Source organism: Panthera onca, chromosome X (genome assembly GCF_046562875.1).
Source record: "Panthera onca isolate mPanOnc1 chromosome X, mPanOnc1 haplotype 2, whole genome shotgun sequence".
NCBI classification, from domain to species: domain Eukaryota; kingdom Metazoa; phylum Chordata; class Mammalia; order Carnivora; family Felidae; genus Panthera; species Panthera onca.
Genome location: NC_138357.1, coordinates 43,723,238 through 43,740,816, shown reverse-complemented (window position 1 = coordinate 43,740,816; position 17,579 = coordinate 43,723,238). Strand labels below are relative to the sequence as shown.

General features: G+C 38.3%; 1 protein-coding gene and 1 pseudogene across 1 annotated transcript in view; one reads left to right on the top strand and one right to left on the bottom strand.

Moving 5' to 3' along the window:
• IL1RAPL2 (interleukin 1 receptor accessory protein like 2) overlaps positions 1-17,579 on the top strand; it is a 1,135,143-nt gene that overhangs the window by 710,545 nt on the left and 407,019 nt on the right. The window lies entirely within an intron of this gene.
• LOC145714709 (eukaryotic translation initiation factor 1 pseudogene) lies at positions 9,179-9,765 on the bottom strand (annotated as a pseudogene).

The following is a 17,579-nucleotide window of genomic DNA, read 5'->3' as shown; positions in this document are numbered from 1 at the left end:
GATCATGGTGAATAATTCTTTTTATGTGCTGTTGAATTCGATTTGCTAGTATCTTATTGAGAATTTTTGCATCCATATTCATCAGGGATATTGGCCTGTAGTTCTCTTTTTTTACTGGGTCTCTGTCTGGTTTAGGAATCAAAGTAATACTGGCTTCATAGAATGAGTCTGGAAGTTTTCCTTCCCTTTCTATTTCTTGGAATAGCTTGAGAAGGATAGGTATTATCTCTGCTTTAAATGTCTGGTAGAACTCCCCTGGGAAGCCATCTGGTCCTGGACTCTTATTTGTTGGGAGATTTTTGATGACTGATTCAATTGCTTCACTGGTTATGGGTCTGTTCAAGCTTTCTATTTCCTCCTGATTGAGTTTTGGAAGCGTGTGGGTGTTTAGGAATTTATCCATTTCTTCCAGGTTGTCCAATTTGTTGGCATATAATTTTTCATAGTATTCCCTGATAATTGTTTGTTTCTCTGAGGGGTTAGTTGTAATAATTTCATTTTCATTCATGATTTTATCTATTTGGGTCATCTCCCTTTTCTTTTTGAGAAGCCTGGCTAGAGGTTTGTCAATTTTGTTTATTTTTTCAAAAAAACAACTCTTGGTTTCGTTGAGCTGGTCTACAGTTTTTTTAGATTCTATATTGTTTATTTCTGCTCTGGTCTTTATTATTTCCCTTCTTCTGCTGGGTTTAGGCTGCCTTTGCTCTTCTGCTTCTATTTCCTTTAGGTGTGCTGTTAGATTTTGTATTCGGGATTTTTCTTGTTTCTTGAGATAGGCCTGGATTGCAATGTATTTTCCTCTCAGGACTGCCTTCGCTGCATCCCAAAGTGTTTGGATTGTTGTATTTTCATTTTCGTTTGTTTCCATATATTTTTTAATTTCTTCTCTAATTGCCTGGTTGACCCACTCATTCTTTAGTAGGGTGTTCTTTAACCTCCATGCTTTTGGAGGTTTTCCAGACTTTTTTCTGTGGTTGATTTCAAGCTTCATAGCATTGTGGTCTGAAAGTATGCATGGTATAATTTCAATTCTTGTATACTTATGAAGGGCTGTTTTGTGACCCAGTATATGATCTATCTTGGAGAATGTTCCATGTGCACTCGAGAAGAAAGTATATTCTGTTGCTTTGGGATGCAGAGTTCTAAATAGATCTGTCAAGTCCATCTGATCCAATGTATCATTCAGGGCCCTTGTTTCTTTATTGACCGTGTGTCTAGATGATCTATCCATTTCTGTAAGTGGAGTGTTGAAGTCCCCTGCAATTACCACATTCTTATCAATAAGGTTGCTTATGTTTATGAGTAATTGTTTTATATATTTGGGGGCTCCGGTATTTGGCGCATAGACATTTATAATTGTTAGCTCTTCCTGATGGATAGACCCTGTGATTATTATATAATGCCCTTCTTCATCTCTTGTTACAGCCTTTAATTTAAAGTCTAGTTTGTCTGATATAAGTATGGCTACTCCAGCTTTCTTTTGGCTTCCAGTAGCATGATAAATAGTTCTCCATCCCCTCACTCTCAATCTAAAGGTGTCCTCAGGTCTAAAATGAGTCTCTTGTAGACAGCAAATAGATGGGTCTTGTTTTTTTATCCATTCTGATACCCTATGTCTTTTGGTTGGCACATTTAATCCATTTACATTCAGTGTTATTATAGAAAGGTACGGGTTTAGAGTCACTGTGATGTCTGTATGATATGCTTGTAGTGATGTCTCTGGTACTTTGTCTCACAGGATCCCCCTTAGGATCTCTTGTAGGGCTGGTTTCGTGGTGACAAATTCCTTCAGTTTTTGTTTGTTTGGGAAGACCTTTATCTCTCCTTCTATTTTAAATGACAGACTTGCTGGATAAAGGATTCTCGGCTGCATATTTTTTCTGTTTAGCACATTGAAGATCTCCTGCCATGCCTTTCTGGCCTGCCAAGTTTCAAAAGAGAGATCAGTCACAAGTCTTATAGGTCTTCCTTTATATGATAGGGCATGTTTATCCCTTGCTGCTTTCAGAATTTTCTCTTTGTCCTTGTATTTTGTCAGTTTCACTATGATATGTCGTGCAGAAGATCGATTCAAGTTCCATCTGAAGGGAGTTCTCTGTGCCTCTTGGATTTCAATGCCTTTTTCCTTCCCCAGTTCAGGGATGTTCTCAGCTATTATTTCTTCAAGTACCCCTTCAGCACCTTTCCCTCTCTCTTCCTCCTCTGGGATACCAATTATGCGTATATTATTTCTTTTTAGTGTATCACTTAGTTCTCTAATTTTCCCCTCATACTCCTGGAGTTTTTTATCTCTCTTTTTCTCAGCTTCCTCTTTTTCCATAACTTTATCTTCTGGTTCACCTATTCTCTCCTCTGCCTCTTCAACCCGAGCCGTCGTCATTTCCATTTTGATTTGCATTTCGTTTAACGCATTTTTCAGCTCCTCGTGACTGTTCCTTAGTCCCTTGATCTCTGTAGCAAGAGATTCTCTGCTGTCCTGTATACTGTTTTCAAGCCCAGCGATTAATTTTATGACTATTATTCTAAATTCACTTTCTGTTATATTATTTAAATCCTTTTTGATCAGTTCATTGGCTGTTGTTATTTCCTGGAGATTCTTCTGAGGGGAATTCTTCCGTTTGGTCATTTTGGATAGTCCCTGGAGTGGTGCGGGACTGCAGTGCACTTTCCCTGTGCTGTGATGTATAACTGGAGTTGGTGGGTGGAGCCGCAGTCAGACCTGATGTTTGCCCCCAGCCCACAGCTGGGACCACAATCATACTGGTGTGTGCCTTCTCTTCCCCTCTCCTAGGAGCGGGATTCACTGTGGGGTGACGTGGCCCATCTGGGCTACTTGCACACTGCCAGGCTTGTGGTGCTGGGGATCTGGGGTATTAGCTGGGGTGGGTAGGAAAGGTGCCCGGGGGCAGGATGGGCAGGCTTAGCTCACTTCTCCTTAGGTGATCCTCTTCAGGAGGGGCCCTGTGGCAGCGGGAGGGAGTGAGACCAGCTGCCGGAGGGGTGGCTCCACAGAAGCACAGCGTTGGGTGTTTGCGTGGAGCAAGCAAGTTCCCTTGCAGGAACTGGTTCCCTTTGGGATTTTGGCTGGGGGATGGGCGAGGGAGATGGCGCTGGCGAGCGCCTTTGTTCCCCGCCAAACTGAGCTCTGTCGTTCTGGGGCTCAGCAACTTTCCCTCCCTTTGTCCTCCAGCCTTCCCGCTTTCTGAGCAGAGCTGTTAACTTATAACCTCCCAGATGCTAAGTCGCGCTTGCTGTCAGAACACACTCCTTCCGGCCCCTCCGCTTTTGCAAGCCAGACTCGGGGGGCTCTGCTTGGCCGGCAGGCTGCCCCTCCGCCCCTGCTCCCTCCCGCCAGTCCATGCAGCGCACCACCTCTCCGCCCTCCCTACCCTCCTCCGTGGGCCTCTCGTCTGCGCTTGGCTCCGGAGACTCTGTTCTGCTGGTCGTCTGGTGGTTTTCTGGGTTAGTTAGGCAGGTGTAGGTGGAATCTAAGTGATCAGCAGGATGTGCGGTGAGCCCAGCATCTTCCTACACTGCCATCTTCCCTCTCAAACCTTTTCTCCTCATTTAATAGAAGAGACAACTGAGGATCAGAGAGGGGGAATTAAGTTGCTCAACATCACACAGTCTTTTAGAAACAGACTAGCATGCAGATAGCTCACTATTAGTCCAGTTTTGTGTCCCTTTATATTATATTGCCACAGCAGGACCAGCTACATAATTTTTAGGGCCTAGTATAAAATGAAAATGCAGGTTCCCTTGGTAAAAAAAAAAAAAAATTAGATATTTCAAGGCAGCAAAAGCACTGCATTAAACCATGCAGATCCCTGTGCAACTGCACACATTACAGACCTGTGATGTTGGCTCTGTCCACAGAGAATGTTGACTTTATCTTGTATGTGATAGGTCTTTCTATAAATACTTATTGGATTAGTGAATGGATCAGATTAGCATCTTTCATTTGCTAGGAATCTGTGAGAGTGGAACTCTAGGCAAATATGTTTTGATGGAAGTATAAGAGAGAAGAAAAAATAAGTCTGGAAGATGAGGCATAAGGTTATCAACATTTATTTAAGCAGGTGTAGGTGGAATCTAAGTGATCAGCAGGACGGGTGGTGAGCCCAGTGTCGTCCTACACCACCATCCTAAATTTATTTTTTGAAGGAGAGAGAGAGACAGAGCATGAGTGGGGGAGGAGCAGAGAGAGAGAGGGAGACATAGAATTCGAAGAAGGCTCCAGGCTCTATGCTGTCAGCACAGAGCCCAATGTGGGGCTTGAACTCACAAACCATGAGACAATGACCTGAGCCAAAGTCCGAAGCTCAGCCGACTGAGCCACCCAGGCGCCCCTAACCCTTTTTATTTCTATGGTGTCTGTTGTTATTAATCTCCCTTCATTTCTGATTTTGCTTATTTGAATCTGCTTCCTTTTTTGTTTGTCTGTTTCTTTGTTTTAGTCTGGCTAATAGATTACCAATTTTGTTGATCTTTTCAAAGAACCAGCTCCTGGTTTCATTGATCTGTTCTATTGTTGTTTTAGTCCTACTTTCATTTATTTATGCACAATATTATTTATTTTCTTTCCTCTCCTGGAATAAAGATTTGTTAATTCCTCTTTTTTTAAGCTCCTTTAGGTATAAGGTTAGGTTGTTTATTTAAGATAATTCTTGCTTCTTGAGGTAGGGTTGTATTTTTTTAATTTATTTATTTGCTTTTTTTAGTTCCAGTATAATTAATGTACAGAGTTATATTAGTTTCAGGTATACAATGTAGTGATTCATCAATTCTATAAATTACTCAGTACTCATCACAATAAGTGTACTCTTAATCCCCTTCACCTATTTCACCCATTCCCCCACTCTCCTTCCCTCTAGTAACCACCAGTTTTTTCTGTATATTTGTGTCTGTTTTGTTATTTGTAACTTTTTTCCTTGTTTGTTTTGTTTCCTAAATTCCACAATGAGAAAAATCATATGGTATTTGTCTTTCTCTGACTGACTTACTGCACTTAGCATTATACTTTCTAGAGCCATCCATGTTGTTGCAAATGGCAAGATTTCATTCTTTTTGTTGGCTGAGTAATATTCCTGTGTGTGTGTGTGTGTGTGTGTGTGTGTGTGTGCACGCACGTGTGTATGTATGACATCCCCTTTATCCATTCATCTCTTGATGGACCCTTGGGTGTGAGGTAGGCCTCACACTGTATATTACCTTCCCTGTTTGAACAGCTTTTGCTGTACCCCAAAGATTTTTGTACCATTTTATTTTCATTTGTTTCCATGTACTTTTTTGTTTTTTATTTTTTTTAATATAATTTACTGTCAAGTTGGCTAACATACAGTGTATACAGTGTGCTCTTGGTTTTGAGGTTAGATTCCCGTGTTGTATGTAATCCATGTATTTTTTTGATTTCCTGTTTAATTTCAGGATTGACCCATTCCTTTTTTAGTAGCATGTAACTTAGGCTCCATGTATCTGTGTTCCTTCCAGATTTTCTCATGTGATTGATTTCTAGTTTCACATTGCTATGGTCATAAAAGATGCATGATATGATTTCAAAATTTTTAGATGTATTGAGACTTGTTTTCTGGCCTAACATGGTCTATTTTGGGGAATGTTTCATGCACACTTGAGAAGAATATGTAGTCCACTGTTACTGTATGGAATGTTCTGAATATGTCTGATAGATCTGTCTGGTCCAATGTGTCATTCAAAGCCACTGTTTTCTTGTTGGTTTTCTGTCTGGAAGATCTATCCATTGTTGTAAATGAGGTGTTAGAGTCCCCCAACTATTATTATATTATTTTCAATTGGTTACTTTATGTTTGTCATTAACGGTTTTTATATATTTTGGTGTTTTCCTGTTGGGTGCATAAATACAAACAATTGTTATATCTTGTTGTTCAATTGTTCCCTTTATGATTATGTAGTATCCTTCTTTGTCTCTTGTTGCAGTCTTCGTTTTAAAGTCTATTTTGTCTGACATATGTATTACTACCCCAACCTTCTTTTGCTTATGTTTGCATGGTACGTGTTTTTCCATCCCTTCACCTTTAATCTACATGTGTCCTTAGGTCTGAAGTGAGTCTCTTGTAGGCAACATATAGATGGGTCTTGTTTTTTTTCATCCATTTAGTAACCCTGTGTCTTTTGATTGAAGCATTTAGTCCATTACATTCAAAGTAATTGCTGATAGATATGTACTTGTTGCCATTTTTTATCTTGTTTTATGGTTGTTTTAGTAATTATTCTCTGTTCCTTTCTTCCTTTGCTCTCTTCCCTAATGGTTTCATGGCTTTCTTTAGTGATATAGTTGAGTTCCTTTCTCTTTGCTTTTTGTCTTATATATACAGGTTTTTGATCTGTGGTTACCATTAGGTTCATATATAACTTTTTATGCATATAGTAATCTATATTGATTGTCACTTTAGTTTGAATCCATTCTAAGAACACTAAATTTTTTTAATGTTTACTTATTTTTTGACACAGAGAGAGAGACAGAGCATGAGCGGGGGAGGGGCAGAGAGAGAGGGAGACACAGAATCTGAAGCAGGCTCCAGGCTCTAAGCTGTCAGCACAGAGCCTGACACGGGGCTCTAACCCACAGAACACAAAATCATTACCCGAGCCGAAGTCGGACACTAAACCAACTGAGCCAACCAGGCACCCCTAAGAACACTACATTTTTACAGCCCCTGACATTTAATGTATATGTTGTCATACTTTACATCCCTTTCTGTGAATCCCTTGACTGATTTTTTCTAGATATAATTGATTTTACTGCTTTTGTGCTTTAGCCTCTGTGATGGTTTTATAAGTAATTAATCTACTACTTTTATTATGTTTGTATTTGCTCATGATTTTTTTTTTCTTTTCATAATTTTCTTATTCCTGACTATGGCCTGTTCTTTCAACTCAAAGAATTCCCTTTAACACTTCTTGTAAGACTGGCTTAGTGATTATTAACTCCTTTACCTTTTGATTGGGAAATTCTTTTTCTCTCTTATATTCTGAATGATAGCCTTGCTAGGTAGTGTATTCTTGGTTGCAGGATATTTTTTTTTTCCTTTTAGCAGTTTGAATATATCATACCATTCCCTTGTGGCTTGCAAAGTTTCTCCTGAAATATCAGCTCTTAGACTTGTGAGGTTTCTGTTGTATATAAATGTTTTCTTTTCTCTTACTGCTTTTAAAATCTCTCTTTATCACTACTTTTTGCCATTTTAATTATTATATGTCTTAGTGTGGACCTCTTTGAGTTGACTCTGTCGGGAGCTTCCTATGCCTCCTGGAACTGGATGTCTGTTTACTTCCACAAATTAGGGAAATTTTCAGCTATTATTTCTTCAAATAACTTTTCATCCTCTATTCTATTTCTCCTCCTTTTGGGAACCCTATAATGCAAATTTTATTATATTTGACAATGTTTGAGTTCCCTTAGCCTATTCTCCTTTATTATTGTTTTTTTTTCTTTTTGCTGTTCAGCTTGATAGTTTTACAGTACTCTGTCTTTTAGCTCACTGATCGATTCTTCTACCTCTTCTTATCTACTATTGTCGCATTCTTATGTCTGTTTAAATTTTTCCGTTTTTGAGTTCCCAATCTCTGATTCATTCATTTTTATATTTTCTCTCTCTATGTGGAAGGTCTCACTGAGATCCCCCATTCTTTTCTCAAGTCCAGTGAGCATCTTTATGACCATTATTTTGAATTCTTTATCATGCATATTGCTTATGTTCATTTCATTTATCTCTTCCTGGTTTTTTTTCCCTGTTCTTTCATTTAGGAAAGGACATTTGGTCTGTTTGTATGTATTGGGAATGTGGTTATGTCTTCTGATCTTGAAGGTATTGGCCTTACGAAGAAGAGGTCCTTTGGTGCCCTATAGTGCAATATCCCCAGTTCATTTGAATCAGCCACTTGAGGGGTTTCTCCTATGTGTGTTGGGTGTAACCTACTGTTATGGCTGGGCCTCATTTGCATTCAGCCCAGTTGGCTGCAGGGCCCACTTTGCCTGTTGTGAGCAGAGTTTGGTTCTTGTGCTGTTAAGGGCTTAGGCTGAGGCCTCCATGGTCTTGTAGTTGGGTGGTGTCAGCAGTCAGACCAACTGCCTGCTCTTAGCCCATTTGCTGGGGCTATGGCTGTACTGATCTATAGGGTATTCTCCCTGTATTGTTCCCTGAGGCTTTAGTTGGCGGGTGTGACCTACAGACAAACCAGATACCTGACTATCTGTTGGGGCTGCAGTAGCGCTGACCTGCAAGGTGCTCTCTCTGCTTTGTTGCTGAGAGGCTTTTGCTAATAGGGGGGTTGGCAGACCAAATTCTTGCCCCCACATTTTCTGCTGGGGCTGTAGATGCACTGATTGGCAAGGTACTCTCTCTGCACTGCCATTTATAAAGTTCAACTGCTGGGGCTTCATTCAAACTGGTGAGTGTGGTTATCTTCTCTCCCCAGGGCAGGGATCACTTTGGAGTGGTGCAGTCCCTTCCAGGACTGCTTCAAGAACAAAATGAGGCAGGGGCTTCTTTGGAGGGATTTCTGCTGAGTGGTGTGGGTTGGATGGGGCATATAATAGGAGAATATGGGGGTAGGGAACATGCTGGTAGCTAATTAAGTGAAGAGTATTCATGCTCCTTCCTACAGGGTGGCTATCTAGGCTGGGGAGTTGGGGAGAGAATGACATCTACCAGCTCTTTTGTTCTCCAAAAGGTCCCTGCCCCTCTAGCATGCATTCTGAGATTAGTAAATAAATCTCCTTCATGTATACCCCAGGCACTTTTCAAACTGCTGCTTCTATGCTTTATCTAGGGAAGACTGCTATGCTATCTCTTCAAGGGTAGGGACTCAGTTTCCTATTACCCTACAGCTCATCCAGAGCTGACTCTGCTGATTTTTAAAATACTCAGGTATTAAGCCCCACTGGTTTAAAAAACTCATGCAGTTAAGCCCCTCTGATTTTCAAAGCCAAATGTCATGGGTATTTGTTTTCCCAGTACAGGTCCTGCCTGCCTGGGGTGCCTGGTGTGGGGTCTGCTTCTCTCCCTTCTGGATGCTTGCAGTGTCCCTCCCATTTATGGTTAGGATTGCAGGGAGTTTACTTTCCAATCACATTTCCACCCTTCCTGCTATCTTCAATGTGTCTTTCTTTCTTTCTTTCTTTCTTTCTTTCTTTCTTTCTTTCTGGCTCTTTTCAGTTTATTGCATGAAGGAGTTACACTAGTCCAAGTTAAAAGCAGACCCCAAATGGTTACATTATACAAGCTGTCACAGATTTTTAAACTTGTGACAAGGGATAGAAGGGAAATTCTACTCATTTCAAGGAAATCCTCACTTAAGCTTCAGTGAGCCAAAAGCACTTAAAACCCATGAACATTCAGCTGGTCGTCCTTAGCCAATCCAATCTCTACAAGGAACTGGCATATGTTCTTGCACTGGTCACCCTGTAGCTGAATCACTTCTCCATATTCTGGATGCTCAATTACAGTACCATTGCAGGCAAATTTCTTCTTAAATGCCTTCACTAGTTTTTTTTTATTGTAATCATCAGCGATCCCTTGGACAGTAGTAAGGGTCTTCCTTCCATTTCTCTGTTGAATTCTTATATGGATATCATCCTCAGTGCCAGCAGGAAGCAGATCATCACCCTTACTTGCATCAGCAAAGGGGTCGAAAGAGTGGAGGTTCTGGATAGTGGACATAAAATACAATTCCTTTTCCTCTGTGGAAAAGGCTTGCAGAAGGCGGCAGTGGGAGAAGGCGGGCAGGGAGGACAGGGCAGCATAGGGAAGTGAGGGGGCTCAAGGGGGGAGGCTTCTGAGTCCTCGGCAGCCGCTTAGTGACTGGGGCCAATGTGTCCTTCTTTCCATTACTAACTGTGAAAAGTCTCTTTTTCCTGTGTTTGGATTGTTTTCTGGATGGGTTGCACTGATATGGCTGTTATCTTGGTATGTCCATGGGACAAAGTGAGCTTAGGATCCTTCCTACTTCACCATCTTCCCCCACAAAACATGGGTACTTTAAGAGAAACCAAGCTATTTCAGGAAAAGATATTGGGAAATTAATCATGCTTTCTTATCATATTCTTCTTTATTCTCCATTAAAAGTCATCATATTGAACTGAGTGATGCATGCTGTAGTCCTAGAAGCCCAGTTCTGGTGTTCTCATTGCCTTTACTCTCTACTAACATAGGATAAAATACAATGGAGCATTTGCCTTCGTTCTTATTAGTGCTAGGATTGTAGCCAGAGGTATTCAGATACTCCTTGCTGTTGAAGAGGTCATTCTAAAAACAGCTTGGAGAGAAAGACCATGCCTTACATCTTTATCAGTCATATCCTTTATCAGTCATCTTTATCAGTCAGAGCCTAGAATAGGGCAACAAAGAGAGAATAGAGGCTGTTCCTAAACTCTTTTAGATGGATTTACTCTAGCTGAATCTAAAGATTCAGTGTTGTATGGAGCTCAGACTTTTGTCTATGCTTAGATACCAATTAAACTGCTTTATCCCTTCACTCTTACACCATGCCCTTCTCCCCAAAGCCTGTGGTGCTCTGTCATTTTTTGAAGGTGCTTGCAGTTCTATCATCATAGAGTTACAGACAGGCTGGTGCTCTAGTGAAGCCAAGGGGAGCCGTATTGCAATTGCCCTACTGCAACTGGGCTCAGCAATACTGCATTTGAAAGAAGGCTTATGAAGGATGACCTTTTCCATTTTCTCCCCCTCTTCTTCAGCATCTTTCACTGCCTCTACTTCCCACTTACAACTGATTATCTGAGTCTATCTATGTGTTCATTTAGAACAGCAGCATAACAAACTTTTTGACATGATGCCTCCACTGGGAGGTTGTCATAATGTTTAGCTAACCACTGCCAGGATATATTCCAGTTGTTTGACACAGAAGCACTGTTTTTGAAGGATGTTCTACTCTGTCATCTGCCATGTAGATTCCTTATTGGAAAATCTAGAGGTTCCTCAAAACATATAGAGAATCATTTATTAATAAAGCCTCCAAATTAACAGATGGTCTCATATTTTAGCTGTTGGATCTCTCATCACATATATTCTGAGGATCTCATAATTAATTGCATATGGAGCATTTGGGAAGAAACTAAAGGTGGGGAGACGGTGGGGGAAGTTGATAAGGGGAAAATATTTTAAACAAAAACATCAAAATGAAAGGTCATTTCTTTAAAAAAAAATCAAAAGCCCTAATTTTTATTTTTATGAATTATTTGAAAACATAATTTATGTATTTATTTTTAAATAAATAAATAATCATACAGTGTTATATTAGAATCAGGTGTATAATATAGTGATTCATCAATTTCATCCAACACTCCATGCTCATCACAAGTGTACTCCTTAATCCCTGTCATCTATTTAACCCATCCTCCCACCCACCTCCCCTCTGGTAATCATCAGTTTGTTCTTTATAGTTTAGAGTCTGTTTCTTGGTTTATCTCCCTCTCTCTCTTTTTTTCCTTTGCTCATGTGTTTTGTTTTTTTTTTTAAATTCCACATGTGAGTGAAATTATATGAGATTTGTCTTTCTATGACTGACTTATTTCACTTTGCATTATACTCTCTAGCTCCATCCATGTTGTTGCAAATGGCCAGATTTCATTCTTTTTTATTGCTGAATAATATCCCATTGTGTGTATGTATGTATGTGTGTGTGTGTGTGTGTGTGTGTGTGTGTGCATGTGCATATATATATATATATTGTATATATATGATCACATCTTTATCCATTCATCTATCAATGGACACTTGGGCTGCTTCCATAATTTGGGTATTGTAAATAATGCTGCAATAAACATAGGGGTGTATGTACCCAAAAATACAAAAACACTAAAAGCCGTATTTTTTAAAATCATAATCTCATGTTATCCTTATCCTTAACCCAGGCTTGGCACAGGAGAAGATATTCCATCTCAGAAACCACCTGCCTGCTCAAAAGTTCAAAGTTAAACCTGGTTAGGCAGGCTTCTTATTAGAACTAAAAGAAACAAAGTTAGATAGCAACCAGATGCAAAACTGGTGGATAATACATCTATATCAAAAGTGTGGTTGCTTAATCATTTTAGGTTTTAAACTAGAGTGTTCAAGAAACACATTCAGTGGCATTATAAGTGTGGAAGTAGTCCACTCTAGGTGTAGTCAATAAAGGAGTACATTGTCTGTACAGACATATAAACAATTATAAGTCCAACTAAAAGTTTGTGTGTATTTTATTATCATCATGTGTCAATAATTCTGAACAATGACGCTAACAAGAAATTCCTCATTGCCAGAGTACACTGCCCCCAGCACTTTCTCCCTGTCTCACCTCACTCCCAACACATACACACGCACGTGCACACACACACACACACACACACAGAAGCGGGGAGAGAGAAAGGCACACCATTACACCTTACATAACAGTGCCTCAGGCTTAATCCTTGAATTTCCCTTTCTTTTCTGTCTATACTTACTCCTTTAAGTAGTTTCTATATGCTCAAATTAATATAACTGTATTCATCCAACTACCAACTCCACATCTGTACATGGAAGCCTAATAAACATCTCAAATGACAAATTTCCAAAATTGAATTCCTGCTATCTCCCTAAAACCTGCAGTCTTCCCCATCTCAACTGATGAGCACTTCATCCTTCCAGTTAGCCAGATCAGAAATCCTGGAGCCATCCTTGACACAGCACAACAGATCCATCAGGAAGTTATCTTGTCTCTAACTTCAAAATATTTCTAATATCTAAGGACTCCTCACCACTTTCACTGTTGGTCTGAACCACCATTATTTCTTGCTCAATTTACTGCAAAAGCCTCCTCACTGATATCCCTGCTTTACTAAGAATAAAAAACAGCTCCCTGTAAGGGCTCATAATACCATATACATCTGGTATCCTGACATCTCTGTGATTTCATCCCTTATTACACTCCCTTCACTCAGCCACACTTGCTGCTTTGCTGTTCCTTGAACACACAGAACACATCTCAGCCTGCTGGGGTGTTTCCTCTGCCTGTTACATTCTTCCACCCTATTATCTGCATGGTTCACTTCCTTATCTCCTTCAGGATTGATCCAATATCACCTTCTCAAGGAGGTCTATCCTGACCTGCCTATTTAGTATGCAGTTTGCCCCTACTCTACTCCCACCTCCCCACACTCTCCATCCACCTTACCTTGATCTAGACTTTTCTTTTTTATATATCATTTATTACTTTCTAACATTCTCTGAAATTTACTTATTAGTTTTGCTTATTGTTTATTTTCTGTCTTCTGTCACTAGAATGTAATCATGGATTTTGTCTGTTTTATTCATTCACATATTCCCAGTGGCTATTATAGCTGCTGCATGAATATAATATTCATTCAATAAATTATTGCTGAATGAAAAATGACTTTTATTTACATCTATCTCATTTCTTATCAAAGTAACTGAATGGGCATAGAGAAATCCAGGCCTGTTAAAGGTCTACACATCATAACCAGACACTTCAATATAGACTTGCTTATACACTGAAGAATTTGTGGATGTTCGTATATTGTCTTGTTTAGATTATAACCCCATTCTTAACTGAAATTGTATATGCTTGTACATACACACTTGTAATCCCTTACTCTCTCCCAACCTACATGAAGAATATATTGAAAGATTTCCTCTGCTTCAGCAAATGTCAGTTACTCTAATTCTCTTTTACACATTGGCACGTTCACTCTTTGTTTGGCTTATATTATCATTTACTAAAGATTGTTTTTGAATAATTACATGGGATTTTTTTCAATTTACATGATTGTTTACCTACTTTCTCATTTATCCAGTTATCCAGTGAGAACAAAGAAAGACAAAAGAGAGAAATCAGCTATAAATTAGGCTGGACAATTAATTGCCAAAATTAACCCTTAATTAGCAGTCATTTTAAATTAAGCTTTAGTCCCCAACTGACTTTTAAACAGAATATTACTTTACTGCTTTGATTTATGTATAACCAGCAGTTTTTATCCTATGAGATATCCCACCAAATGTGTCAAATGTTAAGAACTATTATTTCCATCTTGCAGGCAAACATAATTCAATTATTTCTTAGAGAGGCATATACTGAAATATTTTATCACAAACATTTTTAATTATATGATCTTTTTCTTTTCCATCATTACCTGTGATTTTTTCTCTACAAAGTTTTTCATAACTTTTCACAAGGATATCCTGCTGATGCTTTTGCCACATCCAGTACAATTGTCCCTAAATGCTTTTGTTGAGAATAGGGAATAATCACTGACTAGCTTCATAGGGCAGGGTAGAATGGAATGAGAAATATAACCTTAGAGGAGGCTCAATCCATTTCGTTCTAACCATCAATGAACCAGACAAGCCAGGTATATTTATGAAACTGAACCAATGGTCAAAACAGACAAGGTGTAACTTTCTGGGACAAAATGTTGAAAATATAAATTCTATAATAAGATCAAACCTGTTTCTTATTTATTTAATATCAATTAAGGCACAACAGATCATTTATTGATTTATTTAAAAAGAAACAAGAAGAAGCATGTTGCAATTAAATTGAACTTTCCTGTCAGGAGGTCCTGGCAATTTGGTTTGTCATTGTATTACTTTAGGGGATACAGGTTGAAAATTCCTCCTCCATAATAAGGAAGACTTCATTTCTGTCTTTCCAAGGTCTTGTATATCATGTTTTATCTTAAAAGAAAAACAGGAAAGTACAGCAACTGGCTGTGTACTGAAACCTAGGCAATAGATCTGACATAGCTACTCTGTTGAAAAAAAAATTAGGACTCCTCTAAAATAGAAAGGTTGGTTGGGTAGCTAAGTTGGAGAATCATAGTTGCTGGAAGGCCTGTTTATCTTCAGAAAACCATTAAACATAGCTAGTGAATTTCTGACTTTCCATTAAACAAGGCAAAGCTAGCTTTTTATGTAGGTAATATTTTCTTTGGAATCTTTTTTTTTTCTTTTATGTCTTTAAAATGGGACATAGATAATTAGAAATTTGTACTGCAAATATTTATAAAATATAGAATTAATTTAAAAAAATTTATCTCATTACCACTATTCTTAAACAACTTCTATTAACATTTTGGTGGCTTTCACCTTAGCCTTTTTTGAACCTATTCATAAATTTACATACTTTCAATCACACTTTCCTTACAATTTTATATGCTGCTTTTTAAAATTTAATATTAATCATAAACATTTCCCAAACTATTGCAAAATTCTCATAATCATGATTTTAATGGCTGCATGATGGGCCATTGAATAAATGTACCATAATGGACATTTGAATCCTTTCCAGTTTGGGCCATTGTAAGTAACTATTTGGTGGGCATATATACATGTCATTATTACTCCATAATTGGATATTTTCTCTTTAGTAAAGACACCTAAAAATCAAGCCATTCAGTCAAAGGGTATGATTCTTTTATGAAATGATACTTTGGTTTAATTTTGTTTTTGCAAAAGATGTGTGTGTGTGTGTGTGTGTGTGTGTGTGTGTGGAAAGATACATATATTCTTAAAATTTAACAATGATTATTTCTGCTGGTGGGATCACAAATAACTACTTTTCTTTCCTTTTTACTTTTAGTTATTGTCAAAAATTTTTGCAATGAATGTGTTACTTTGTAAATTAAGAAATATAATAAAACAAAAACAGAGTAAAGTGTAATGACTTAGAGCCCAGACTCTTGAGGCAGACTCCCTGGGTTTGATTTTCTGCTGAGCTACTTATTAGCTCTTTGATCTTAAGCAAGTAACTTAACCTCTCTGTGCCTTAGCTTTCTTGTCTGTAAATTGGGATTATAATTGTATGTGGCACATAAAGCTGTTGACCTCATATCTGTGTTTTGACGATTGAGTTAATCCACTGTAAAGTGTGGAGAACAATGTCTATCATATAATAATCACCCCATAAATGTCAGCTGTTATTATTATTTGGGACTGGAACAGAAACTCAAACCTCCCACTCCTTACACTGATCACCTACTCTGAAATTTTAATATTAGCAATTTAATCGACTACAATAAACTCACAGGACAAATATACTTGAATTTACTAAAGAGTTGCAGTGATTAGGAAAGGTGGTATCTGAAGCCAAGATTCTTCTACCATTCCATATGTATACAGTGTCCTCTCTGCTATCCAGAATAGTTTTATTGAAAGAGAAAGCAGGATATCCTGACAGCCTGGATGCTTGGACAAGGAAGAAATGTGAAACAAGCTTTCAAAGACAATGTTCACATACCTTACAATTTTGTCTATTATTGGCACTGAACTTAAACAGAATGCTGTGAAATATAAATCTGAATATTTGTAGAAGTAGATATGTCTTGGTACAAATCTCTGTAATTCTCAAAGGTGGCTTTCTCCTACAAATAGAATTGATTGTCTTTGCTTCATTAAACATTGTGAAATTGAATGTCTTGTTTACTGTCCCATATACCAAAATATTTATAAGATATAACCTATCAATAAATATAAAAATGAGAACTGGGTTTCATGTATTTTGTAACTTCAAGATGAGTAATCTATCTTGAGACCCACATTTAATTCTGGGGAATAATTTATAAATTCTTAAATGGATAGAAGTTAATGTCTTTTATCATAGTCACCTCCATTTAAAAATCATTTAACCGGGGTGGGGGGGCGCCTGGGTGGCTCAGTCGGTTAAACATCCAACTTCGGCTCAGGACATGATCTCTCTGTTTGAGAGTTCCAGCACCACGTCGGGCTCTGTGCTGACAGCTCAGAGCCTGAAGCCTGATTCAGATTCTGTGTCTCCCCTTCTCTCTGCCCCTCCCATGCTCATGCTCTGTCTCTCTCCATCTCTCAACAGTAAATAAACATTAAAAAAATTAAAAATAATTTACCAGGGGTGCCTGGGTGGCTGTCAGTTAAGCATCTGACTCATTTCAGCTCAGGTCATGATTTCATGACTCATGAAAAGAGCCCTGTGTTGGGCTCTGTGCTGACAGCATGGAACTTGCTTGGGATTTTCTCTCTCTCTCTCTCTCTCTCTCTCTCTCTCTCTCTCTGTCTTTCCCTTTATATCTATCTCTATCTATATATCTCAAAATAAATAAATAAACATTAAAAAATAAGAATCATTTACCAGGGGCTCAATTATCTACTTTCTACTCTTGTATTTTCTAAAAACAATATATAAACAAACAAGTGTACTAGAGAAGCTCACTGTGTGAAGGATCACCATTGAGATTAGTTCATGTAATGATAATAGTTATTTTATCTATTAGTTAAGTGCAGGATTTTCATGTATGTAGCTTATAATGTGCTTCTATATCACATAGATGAGATCTCTTTAACATCAAGCCTTCTAATACCTGATAATCTTTCTAAGTCTCCTGAGACTTTAATAGTTTGAAGAAGAAAAATAGTTATCTAGAAGGGTTTTTTTTTTTTTTTTCATTTCAAAGGCTTTATTTGTAGCATATGTGAAATGGACTTCAAATCAATATTTTCCAAGTAGACTCTTCTAGCTCTGTGCATGATCATGGCATTTTAGTCTATTCATTAAACACTATGTTGTTCCTT